Consider the following 13611-nt stretch of genomic DNA (forward strand, 5'->3'; position numbering starts at 1 on the left):
TCCAAAACAGTTTTACCATATTTCAATGGGGATATTACAGAACACACTGTAGATTACTTCAGATTAAGTCTCTGTGCTGACAGAAGTATGAACATAGTTATTACAGAAGATTGCAAATGACTGCAACTTTACATTACTGCCCAGAAGGAAGTGGAATCACTTCTTTCTCCCCGTTTCACCTAAAATGGCAGCTTGAAGCTCTCTGTTGCTTAGTAACTGAAGGAACCAGATGAAGGTTTTTAAAAAGCCTTTTGTCACTTTTAACAAAAGCCGGGGAAATTAACGTGGGACTTGTTTTGTGAACTAATTCTTCAGCATGCAAGCAAATGTTTTGTTTGCCTTATTTCCTGTATTTTTGTCGGGCTCGTGATCATTGGAGAGATAAGTGTTCTCTTTAATTGAATTGAATTGAATTTAATACGCAGCCTAGCACTATTTTGGGAAAACAGCTAAGACCCATGTTGCATGTACTAACTATAGTGTTTTAGTTTATTCCTCCTGCGTTTGTACCTGTTGTGTGTAAATTAAAAATATATATAAATTTCAGAAGGGGAATTCATATATTCAATTATTTATTATGTTTTGTGTATGTATGTGTGTGTGTATATATAAGTAATTGTGTGTAATAAAACTTATTTTCAAATGACACCTGCCTTAACTGAACATTATCTCAATTTTTTCTTAATGGACGTATTATAGTTTTGTTTTTAATGTATTTTTAGTCAGAACACGCATACATAATTCTAATTGACAGTCAACACCAGAAAGATAATACATTCATAAATAATGGTACATTAGTTCTAATTCAACGTGCTATATACGTGATTTAATAAAACACACATTTCATAAATAAAAATCAAAGCTATTTTAATGATAACTTAACAAACGGGACTCTTAACAAAAGAACTGAAAACATGCATGTGCTTAAATAATAAATTCGTGAGGCACGAGGCTCCAAATAATCAGTTAATGCATGAGGCTCACAAAAAATTAAATTCACAGTGATCAATAATTGATGAATAGGAGAATGGTTGCGTCTCTAGTAAAGCATATTATTCAAATTGTGTGTTTTGAAAGTGAAACGAGGCATTACTCTTTCTTTAAAAGGGGCAGTCTCTTGAAACATGGAAAACCAACAATAATGTGCCCTTTGGTGCCATTAAAATTATATATAGTTTTGTTAGTAGTAATATAGTTTTGTAGCATTGTTTAATATATATATATATATATATTTAATCTATATATATTATAATTATATATATTATATATATATATATATATAGTCTTTTTATATTTGTATAATATGGATTCCATTATATTCATCTATAAATAGGGTATAAAAATTTATGGAGACATAACTAAACAAATCTTTATTGTATTTGTTTGACAGTAAAGTACTGTAAAATGTCATATTTGGTTTTGCAAAAATACTGTGGTTTATAACAAGCAACTCAGAATATTAATTTAAGGAACCAAACGCTAAATTATTTCTTACTAGCTACAACATCAAAAGCCTGTTTTTTTTTTTCCCAATCACAAAACAAATGTGAAAGTTGCTCCCAAGTGACCAGTCACAAAACACCAAGGGCTGTTTTAAGGATTGTTTTTAAGGAGTTTTGTGACAAATGTTTATAAAAAATGTTTCATAAACTGCAAACTTAATCAAAAGAGGCTTTAATAAAACGTTATCAAAATATTCCTTAATACTATGCTTATAGTTTTGTGAATATGACCCAATAGCACAACCAATCCTATCACTGGACCCCTTAGCTTATCTTTAAAATCCGTTGGTTCTTTCCATGTGTTTTACACTTCAATATTGAAAATGAAAATAAATAAAAGTTGCTTCTTCTTCCTCTGCTATAGGTCACTTTCACTCCAATGGTCAAGCTGCAATGGCAGGGGACTGGATACAGGAAACATTTCTCCAGATTGAAGTACAAAAAGGGAGACATTTCCAATTCTACTAATGCTAATAAGAGGAAAGAACATTGATTTAAATGTAAATGTTAATGATAATTGACAATGCAGTCTGTGTTACAATTAACACAAGCAGCTTGAACCAGGGCAAACTAAAAAAAAAAAAAAAAAATGTACCAAAAACAAACGTCGAACCTGTCGACTACCTTTTTTAGATCTTAAAGGCAAACAACTATCCTGTTCCAGATCAATTACAAAATTGGATAGCGTTATTATTATTATTGTTATTATTAGATTATTATTATTATTATTATTATAAAGTTTTGAAATAGCTGCATTTTTACATATTTTATTTTTTTTTATATTGTAGACCTGTCTCTAAATATCACTGCATATACACGGTTTATTTTTTTAGCCCTGTTATATGTAAAATGATTGAATATTTAAAATATTATCTCTCAAAGACAATGATTAGGATTCTGAAATTCTGTATTAAGTAAATGCCTGTTTGTGTTTACATGAAATATAAAACAAGTGTGCAAAACCCCTCCCTTATCCGAGCATTAGGTTCAAATTTCTGTAATAATTTCTGTATATTTCTTTGATGGTTTGTATGAGATCCTTGGTATTCCCACTTTGTGTTTGTTTTCTGCAAGCTGCAGATGTTTTATTTGAAATATTCATATTCTAGTAAATACTCACTTTGCATTTTGCCAGTAGTAAAAATGAACCAGCTATAAAAAAAGGTGTTTATTTATCACAAGTATCCCAAATGCATATCTCAGTTCTCTCTCCAAAAACACCCCTTTTGAAAACAAAGCTGAAAATGTCCTTAATCTTCCACACAAACTGTACTTTCCAATGCACCCATATAAAAAGAATACTATATAATTCCATAACACTATAATTTACTATATACTAGAACTCCTTGTAGTATAATACAGTCCATTTGTAGTATTAAATACTGTATGCATGGGCATTATCACACTTAACATTGTGTTTACAGCCTATATACAGTAAGTAATACTGAACACATGTTGATAACATAAAGCCATGCTTATCTTTATTTGATCTGCAGTGTGCAGAATTAACATTTACCCTTGATCCTACTTACCTAGCTCTGCAGAGCAGCTGCTATCCCATAGGTAGTAGTGGAGGATTACACTCCAGGAGAGGAAATATAATGCCATTCTGCCTTCAACTGTTGCAACGGTACGTTCAACTGAAACCCCAAAGAGACAGACTGCCATACCACGCTGCAATCTCATTCGATTGGAAGACTCAGTAGCTGCACAAAACAGTATAGCCAACAGGTATTGCACAGATAACACACACACACACACACACAAACACTGCTAGTGCTCTCCTACTTATTATGGAATTATGTAAAATGAATTCATTATATTATGCTTCATATTATTACAAAGGGTAAGGTGTATTTCATTTCTTCTACATGTTTATTTTATTGCATATTTATATTGCAATTGGAAAAGTTACAGAAATTCTATATTCTACAATCCTAAAGCATTTTTCATTTTGGTGATTGTTTACTGCACTAGGCATATTTTAACCTTTTGCAAACCATTTTAACGAGAAACCATCCTGTTTGACTGTTCAGTTTGTTTGTATTCTCTCTGGGACGTTTCGGCTCCAATCGCACAAGCTACTTTTCTCTTTGAAGCTACTCTGTCACTCGATCCCCTAAATCTTATATTACTCTCAGAAACTGTGTGTTTCTCATTATTGTATACTGTAGAGGGTTATACAGCACAACTCAGAGTTGCCAAGGTGTTCCTATAATGACTGATTCATTTGGTCAATGGAATTGCCGACATGTATTCTGCAATATAAAAAAGCTACTCCCTGTTGCAAGTCAGTTTCAGTCTTCACAGGGATTGAACATGCATTTGTGTTTTACCACTCAAATACTGTGTATATACATGAAGATGCTGTTATTAAAATATGTGAGGAATATTGAATTATTCTAAACAGGAGCGCTAAATAAACAGCCATCTTAACCATTTGAATACAGACCCCTGTGACTCTACACACTTTTTAAAGCCAGTTACTATTAAAGATTAAATAAAAATATTCTAACCACTATAACACAGTATTATCAATTAAATGTATCTTAGAAACATGGTGGAACAAATGATAACAGTTGCTATATCCAGTTTCTAAAAGGCATAGAAAAAGATAAATCACAGAGAAGTTGTGTTCTTTGTAATGGTAATGCAGAGGCAGAAGCATATTTAGATTCTTAATTGTGTACATGTCATTACGTTTAGCCTGTCACGGTGTACGAGATAATTATTGAACAAGTTTATGTAATATAGTGCTGTCTGGATAAAGGGTTTTGTATGCTATTCAGGTCTGGATAGTATCATACATTTACAAAATAATCATTATAAAATGTAGAGCAGCACAGCAAATTTCCACCTCTAGGGGGCTCTGTGTTAATTCAGATATCACACACATTTCAATAATATTATATGTCTTACCTGTAAAATATCCTGGTATGTGTGTTCTGAATGAGTCTCTGTTGTTTGTTTATGTTGTTGTTTGTTTATGTTTAGATCATTATTTGTCATGCTTAGTTACAATAAAAAGAATGGCACGTCACTTCCCCACAATCAGACTCAGATCGTTATGCTTTGAAAATGTAATTGTGAAGGCAGTAAATGGCAATCACGTGGTTTCAGTGCATGTTTAATGTCTATTATTTAGGGAGTGTGGATAAGCAATGTGTGCGAAGCTGCATCTTCATTAATTCTTTTTATTATTTAGTCATTTAGCAGATGTTTTTATCCAAAGCGACTTACAGAGACTTGGGGGTGAACCATGTATCACCACAAACCCCTTTCTTTAATCACTGGACCACAAAGCCATTTACTCTTCTTAAAATCCAAGACGGTGACAGTCTTGAGTCATCACCAATTTATGTAACAACCAACTGTGATGTACTCATTTACCAACTCGTTACAACATTTTACATAATCTGATTGAAACCACTGTATCCTAATTTAAATAGTGAATAGAAATCGAGTTTGAGGGAAGATGTGATTTATATGATAACACTAAATAACCACTTAAATCAATGAATCATCAGCCAGGAGTCTATGGGCTGGGTGGGCGTAATTTATTACAAAACCCATTATTGACAGATTAATCCAAAGTGCCTGTAGGCGCTGTTGTTTTGTTATCGTCAATCAGATTCAGGTTTATTCAAAAATATTGATAAAGTGTCTCAAGCAGCAATTCAGCATTCAAAATGACAGTATTTAGCATAATAAATATTGTAGATTGCAACTGCAGATTGAAGCATAGCGCTGTAATTTAATTTTATTAGCTAGATATATATGATATTGAATGATGATTTCGCAAAAGTATTAAGGAGGGCTAGTGTGGATATTATTTATACTTAAAGAACAAGGCTTGGCAATTCCATTAAGGAGGCGTGTGGTGGCAATAGGTTTGCTCGAAATCTTATCAGAAGTCACTTACATATAAGTCACAAGTCACTTAACCTCTTTGTGCTCTGTCTTTCAGGTGAGACGTTTTTGTAAGTGACTCTGCAGCTGATGCATAGTTCACACACCCTAGTCTCTGTATCTTGTAAAGCGCTTTGTGATGGTGGTCCACTATGAAAGGCGCTATATAAAGATTGTTATACATGGCAATTCCTATTGCTGTTACTCAAATGCTGTTTTTAGGTACTCTTAACGTTCAGGAGCTGCTCCTTAGTTCTAGTTGACTGCCGCAGACATTTATTACATAGGCTAGATCAGTCTCTTTATAGAAATATGCTCCATCTAGTGATCTGTTACACAGAAGTATTTTGGTTTGTTTGTCTGGCAATACACTGCTGTGTACTAGAGGACCCTGGCCATTTGTCCAGTCATCAGTATTAGAAAGTTCTGGGAAGAAGTAGAACTCGCCCTGTATGATGACTTTGTTATGTAATCTTTAGTACAGGTCAGTACACAAGACAGTCATCGAGAAATTCAAGTCAATCGTCAGGATAGGACATCAGCATCCAGAAAAGGGACCACGCTGTAGAAGAGGACTCTATACATCTGGGAAGGACTGGGGATCGCAAGGTCTTAATAAGTGCATGTTCAACTATTTTATTTCGAAGACTTGTCTGACTGTTTCCTGAAAATCACCTCCAATCCTTGCAAAAAGACATGTGCTGTATATGAGATGTCTCAGTAGAGGACCATCTCTCTTCCTGCACAGCCTGTCTTATACCAGCCATCCAGCAGCACTGAGGTCCTGTGTACTTTCTTTGAAATACTTAGAGGAGGATATATATCTACAATGCCTCCAAAAAGATTGGGTCAGTGAAATGAACGTAGATATCTTAGCATTCATTTTATAAAACTAATTTTATCCTAAAAATTGGGATTCTGCTATGGCCAATGCCAGTAGTAAGTAATGACATGACAGTCAACATTGCAAAAGACCAACACTGGTCTAGTCACTGTTCTGTAAAAGGTATAGAAAAAAAGAACCATACTAGGCCCTTAGATCTTCCACTGCAACAACTGTACTGTTTGATAAAGGACCCTTTTATAAACTTAACAACAGAGCTGAAGTAGCGGCGGTTCTGAAGGGAACTGTGTAGTGAAGCTTCATTCAGTAAATGGCTCTGTGAATTGAGGCATCCCTATATAAAATCATTGCATATGGAACACCCAATGAGTCCTGACAGAATACACATGGACGGAACTTGAGTGGAAACTAAAGCAAACAGCCTACCAGGATAGAATAGCTCTATTGTTGGCGGAAAGGGAAAATGTGTCCGAGCATGTTATTCATTATCTTAGAGAATTATATCTGCTTATGTCTGTGTAAAACGTTAATGCAATGGGACATTCTGAATCTTGTAAATGAATGGTGATATAAATAACTGCAGTGGATAACCAGGATAAGAGGCCAGTACAAATGGAAATGATGCATTCAATTTCTTTTTTCTGTCAATTGTATATGTCTAATACAGTAATGCTTTTATTTTATTCTCATTGTTCCCTAACTTTTCATAAATTAGGTTTTAATTAAATGTATGATGTATTACAATGCTAACCCATGTTACCATGATAATTGAGCACAGAAACATGTATACCAGTTAATAACATTTTCTTTTTTTTTTTTTTTTTTTTTTTAAATCCCAAAGTTAAGTCAGTACTTAATCTGATGTATTAACACAATTATTTCAAATTTCGTTCACGCACATAAATATATTTTAAAACTCCCCTTTAAAATCAAATCCTTAACCAGGTTTATAGTACATAAATGCATTCAAAAATATCAATGAATGTTATAATGCTCAAAATAAAGTTATACCCCTCTACCCACTTGTGGGGAAATGAGTGGCTCTTATTGTAAGTTCTGTGTTTAGACATCTTTTAAAAATACGTTAGCTGTCTAGTATTCTATTACCACTGTTTTTGAAACACAAAAATAATTGAAAACAACTTATATTTTCCATTTACAACATTTTGCCATGCGGATATTTTTTATTTTACCACCATTGACTGGGTACGTGTATTTATTTGCAAATTAAGTACTTTTAAAAACACAATTGGTCTTATTCAATTACACAATTCCTCACTGAAATCAACCTTTCTTTACAGGATATCCTTTATTCTCTCGTCATGCATTTGACCATAATAATAATAATAATAATACTTTTTTGTTATTATTTTGAAGTTATCCTTGTACTTTTTAAGTACAATAAACTTAATATAATTAAAATGAGTCACATAATAACAGTTCATTTAATAATTTACCTCCAGGTTTGTAAGAAGCGATACAATAACTATATACTAGTTTTTAGCTGGATCGTGTAATAAGTTTACTAAATAAGTTTATAAACCCTCACTACTTTGGTTGAACATTTATTAAGTCATTCGATAATTTTATAAATATATCTTAGATATATATATATATAGATAGATATCTATATATATATTATATATATATATATATATATATTTTTTTTTTTTTTTTTGTTGTTTTAAAACTAAAGTATGTGTGTTTTGGCGTGTTAAGAGTGCCAGGGTATGGATGCAACTGCACATTTTATCACCTCTCCCTTCCCCATCGACTCTTTGTGACAGCTCGTCATGCAATAATGAAGAAAGCTGGTGGTTGAGTGGGTATAGCAAGCTTGGCTAACAACGCTGCAAATCAGCATTGGCAAGCAAGTACAATGCGTTGCTGGAACCACCCACTCACACTTTTAAATAAGGCTGGAATTTATTTTTAAAATGCAATCATTTCTAAAGTACAGTACATTTCAGTTCTAAAGTAGAGTACTTTTTTTTTTTTTTGTATTGCACGATTACCAATTCCATGCTCATATACTAAATTATATAACCATTTGTATTAAAACTGCTCTACTGGTAAGATTATGCTAAACTGTAGGTTAATTAAAAAAAAAGTAGGCCAATATTTCAATTGTATATAAAACATTCCAAAACCTATATAAAACAAAACTAATCTTCCCCATCTTTTCTATAAACCTTTACTGTGGTATAGTAAAGCAAAAATATTAGATTAGGCACAGCATAATACACATGTATGACTCTGCTGATGTCATACAGCTGGGTTAGAAATATACAAAAGAAATGCATATGGGGCAGGTCCTACACTGTCAGCTAGGAATGTGCAGCTTTCTGCAGCGTGTTTGAACTGTCCAGGAAAGCACACACTCAGGATCCATCTATTGCTCCTTAGGGATTTTGTTGCAGTGTTCTCTGCTTTGTGTTTAACAGAAAAGCTGATAATCTTCGTTGGAAACTGAAGGGAACTTTATTGGAACCTTTGTGAGATGCTTCTCCTGTGGGCTACTGGGATTACATTTTAATTATGGCATCATTACTGTTATTGAGACTTTAAAGAAGATGCAAATAAAAAGCACTGTTATAATAGCAATACAGGCAATATAATTCCCACCAATTAATTGACAGAAATTGTTCTATTCTGATCTTAGCACTTTTGATAGCAATGTTACCAGCAGTACTGCCCAGTACCGAACCATCCTGTCACTATCATGAAAAATCAGAGCTATAGAGGAGCGTCTGATCTGCTGTGATGCATCTGCGTGAACGGGGATTCAGCCCTGTGTCCACCAACAACGGTGGCTAATCAAATATTATGCTGGAATTTACAACAGTTTCATTAAAATTCTGCAGGCTGATGCTTTAGGGCAAGCCGAATTATCATTTAGAGATATATCTAAATGCATTTAGAGATATCTCTAAATCATTTAGAGAGATATCCCCAAATCATTTGCAGATATCTGTAAATAAACTCTTTTGAAACCATCTTAATTTAATTTTGTGATATCAAAAAACACTAAAAACGGCCATCAATAGAGTGTATGGCCATCATGTACAACCAAGATGGCAGTGATTCTACGGGATTTGTTAGCCTCGACATAGTTAAAGGATACAATCAAAAAAATAAACCATGCATGCTAGTGTCCTGTTCTATGGCAGGATTGAATCAAACACAGTATACATGTGTTTTTGACTCATGTCATGTCTGGATTTCTTATTGAATAGTGCCATAGAATCCAAGTCATAAGTGCAACGATATTTTTTTTTTTTTTAATTAAATCTGCGCTAAGCCAGCATAGCCAACTCCTCATTAACTCCCTGTTTGAAAGGTAGAAGGTGTTTGGGTCAGCATTTGATGTACCCACAGCGCTATGAGGTTAAAATGTTCAAAATTCAGCCGACTGCAGACAGTGCTACTGTCCCTCTTTGTTCATGAACAGTGATGATTAGTTCAGGTTTTGCTGTACATATTAATTATACATTTAGCGTTGGATGTTCCTACTGTATATATTACTTGCACGACATTCCTCCATTTAATTACTTTGGAATCAATGCAGCGACAGATGATCACAAGTCAAATGAGCTCAGTTATTTAATTTGCAATTAGGGTTAATAAAAGAGTTGATGCATAAGGACTGAATAGCTGTGCCTACTCATGACCCCATTCAAAGAAATAAAGGTCTCCCACCCTGCCACTTGTGATCACAAGAGCATAACAAGTAAACCGAATCTCTGGGGATTGTTAAAAATGACTCATTCTTCTTCAGTTGTATGAATTGAAGAGCTCAGCAATTCTGTAGACAGTGCATGTTAAATATTTGCATTCCCAAAAGCTCAGCTTTGCAAAAAGAAAACCCAAGACAATCAGAATCTTCATTTCATTAAAGATCACAAGCATACCCAATGCAGACGGTAATCCAGACAACTTTGAAAAATATATAGAATGTAGAAATGATCAAAACAGGCCAAGTTTGTGATGTGCAAAGACAAGAATTGTCTGTTTACTTAGGAAAAGTCTCTGTAGAGAAATGTTTGCTTGTTAATTTGTAAGTACAGCTATGGCCAAAGGTTTTGCATCACTTAGAATTTTAGGATTGAGACATAGTTTAGATAGATAGATAGATTGATTCACATACACAGTATATATATTTAAACATAATTTAGATATTTTATTAAACACTGTGTAATCAAAGAAGCTACAATATGATATCTCAAAAGTAGTACAGCATTTCATTTAGATTTCAAACGACAAAGTGTCCCTCCCCCAAATACACAAGTTAATTTTCAAATTTTTGACAGCTTTACATTAAATATATGAAAAATTATAAAGCAGTATGCAATTCAATATGATAACGTAACAACATTATCCAACAGGTTTCATTCAACTTCATGAAGCAAAATGAGTTAATTCTATAGGGTGATGCAAAACTTTTGGCCATAGCTGTATATGAAAACTACTGGTACTGTTGTATTCCTGACAAAAATTTTGAAACAGGTATTCTGACAGCATCCTCATAGAACTTGCAGTGTCTTGCGAAAGAAACTTTATTTAAAAACCAAAAGCAATAAAAGGACAGTGTAATGTTCCCTTATGTTCAAGATCTGAACCTTTAGGCCAGGTTTAGGCTTTTTGGAGCCTAACATCTAACCCTACCTCCCATCGGACGAAAATGCTTTATGGGTTTGTTATAAGAGCGCAGCTGGTAAAGTAGGACTAAATACCAGAAGTTAAACTCTGTAAACAATGTGTTACACAGCCGGCTGCTGTATCTGTCTGTCTGTGGCTTGTGTAACCGAATGTGGGGAGAGAGAAACGGAATGTCTAAATTAAGGCCTCTTGTGCAGGTTCCTTATTTAGTGAAGTGTTATTGTCCACAAGTCTAGCAAAGAAGCTTACAGCAGATTCTGCTACTTTGAGAAATGTGAGGATTGTCATGACCTATTACTTCCAAGAAAAATCCAAGTTTGTGTAAACTGTAGTTGTACAAAACTTTACCCATATTGGATCATCACTTCTGTGGTCCTAGAGGTAAAAGGTTTCCCACAATCATTGCATGATCACACACCATATTGATTAGTGTGGACACTTCCCAGAGCAGAGGGTGGACACAAACTGGCGACCACACATACTGCAAGTGAGCATCTTAACCGCAAGAGTCCGGTTATCTGGTTATTGGGCTTTAACCTCATCTCATTTCACTGACAGGTCACAATTTGCAACGGACCTCCCTTTAATGTCGGCAATCATCTGCCGCCAATCTATGACATCTGAGTCATGGCACTAATGTACGGGGGAGGCTGGGTGCGAATCAGCCAGGTTTGCCTGCATTCTTGGCTATAGTGCTTTTAATCTCCTCTCATCTGAATCTGTAAAATCAGTTTATTACACAACACTGCCCATTACACTAACACAGAATTTGGGGATTTGAAACACTTGCTATACAAATATCCGAATATCATCCAGCAACAGTGGTACATTTTGAAATACAAACGTTTGGACTAAAAGTCTTTCTCAATGTCTACATTGAAGACATCAAGAAAGACTTTTAGTCAAAACATCTCTAATTTAATTTGCTAAGTTTATTTTAGTAATTCTGAATTTCTTTGAAAAAACATACTTAAAGATTATTTGTATTTTTATACAAAGTACAAATTATTTGGAGGATTACTGTAATTTAAAAAAAAAACAGAAACATTGCACAATCTGGTCTTTATTTTTCCAATAACAAATATCTAGTACTCACGACTCAATATAATGAAACATAATAATAAAATGAAGTGCTTTTTTGTTAAAGAAATCTTTAAACCTGCGTCTTTGAAGTTTGCACTTCACTGAAGAGCAGGTAGACAAAAACACATTCAGTTTATTCAGCATATTAGGTAAATAAGACAGTAAGACAGTCCTAATTTACACTACCATTTCCTGAGTTGAAACAACACTTGTAAAAATAGCATCCAAACAGCTTGAAGAATAAACCTTTTAAAAAGTGTGCAAATCTTGAACTGATTCTTCAGTAAAATGATCTATTAACATAGAACCATGCTTCTAAAATTAGAAATGATAATAAACAGGTTTGTAACAATACAATGGTAGTGCAGTGGAACGTTTTAGGCAATGTTTTACAGCAATAGCACAGTACTGACTTCAGAACAGCCGAACAAACCACTCTGCAAAATAGCAGATCAAAATGCCGTCTAGATTTTTGAAGAGGGAAAAAAAATGTACTCACAAGAAAACGCTGCGATAATGAAAAAAAATTGAGCGATATAAAAATGCACTGTGAATGTGAGAAACCAGAGAAATTCAAATTGTTTGCAAGTAATTATAAAAGTGCACCCTGTTGCTTAAATATAAAACTGTCGTTTTATCTCTGGGTTCTGATCACATGAAAAAATCAAAGTTTTTAAAGTGTCACCAGAACCCCTCCATAAAGTGACAGCTTAATTATGTACAGTTGGCCAGGTATACTTTGTTACTTAAATGATTAGTATTATTATTAATAATAATAATAACAATATAATGTAATGGCAGCACAGGTGGGTTTCCTGAAGCTGTAAATCCTACTGTGGTTTATACCGGTGGGGTAAAGGTAGATCAAATCAACCCTTAAGTCGTGCATATCATCTGCCTAAATACACAGTCCTAGCTACAAGAATAAAACAGCTATGTACTAAAAAGCCTCTGTAGACAAACTGTTTCTCACTTTGTCTCTCCATGTTAATATGGGACTATATGTACTGCTACAGAGCAGTTTTGATGTGGACCTAAATGCATTCTCCTCCATACTTGATAAGCTATTAAAAATCAAGACAGTCTAATTGCATTATGTTTTCAAACACCTTAATTAACATGTTTTTCTTTCTTCCACACAAGAGCTGTATTTTATTCAACACTAACAGCTCTTCACCTTAAATTGTATTCAACGCTGGTCTACACAAACATATAGGCAAGCCATATATTGACAAATGTGGCACTAAGGTCTTGTTAATTGCTAAAAATGCAACCAAACTAAAAGAACAACAACATTGTAAGTGAGGCGCAGAAATGCAAATTATACTGTTCAGTGTTCAGAGAATGTAATAATCTAAAGACAGCACTGTAATGAAAAGAAGAAAGGGTGCTTTACAAGTCTGGTTGAAGCCCCGAAACAATAATCTCATTTCCATGGCGTTATGTGGCTTTGGAGAAATGTTCCCCCTTTGATTTCAAAGAGAGGGATATTGCCGGCAATCTGTGTCTTGTTTCACTTCAACCTGGGTTCTTTGGAAATGTAAATGGATTTTTGTGGTCCAGTCTTCTCCACAATCAAATGTAAATATATGTACAAAACGCAAACCCTGAATG

This window comes from Polyodon spathula, chromosome 37 (assembly GCF_017654505.1).
Source record: "Polyodon spathula isolate WHYD16114869_AA chromosome 37, ASM1765450v1, whole genome shotgun sequence".
Classification (NCBI taxonomy): Eukaryota; Metazoa; Chordata; class Actinopteri; order Acipenseriformes; family Polyodontidae; genus Polyodon; species Polyodon spathula.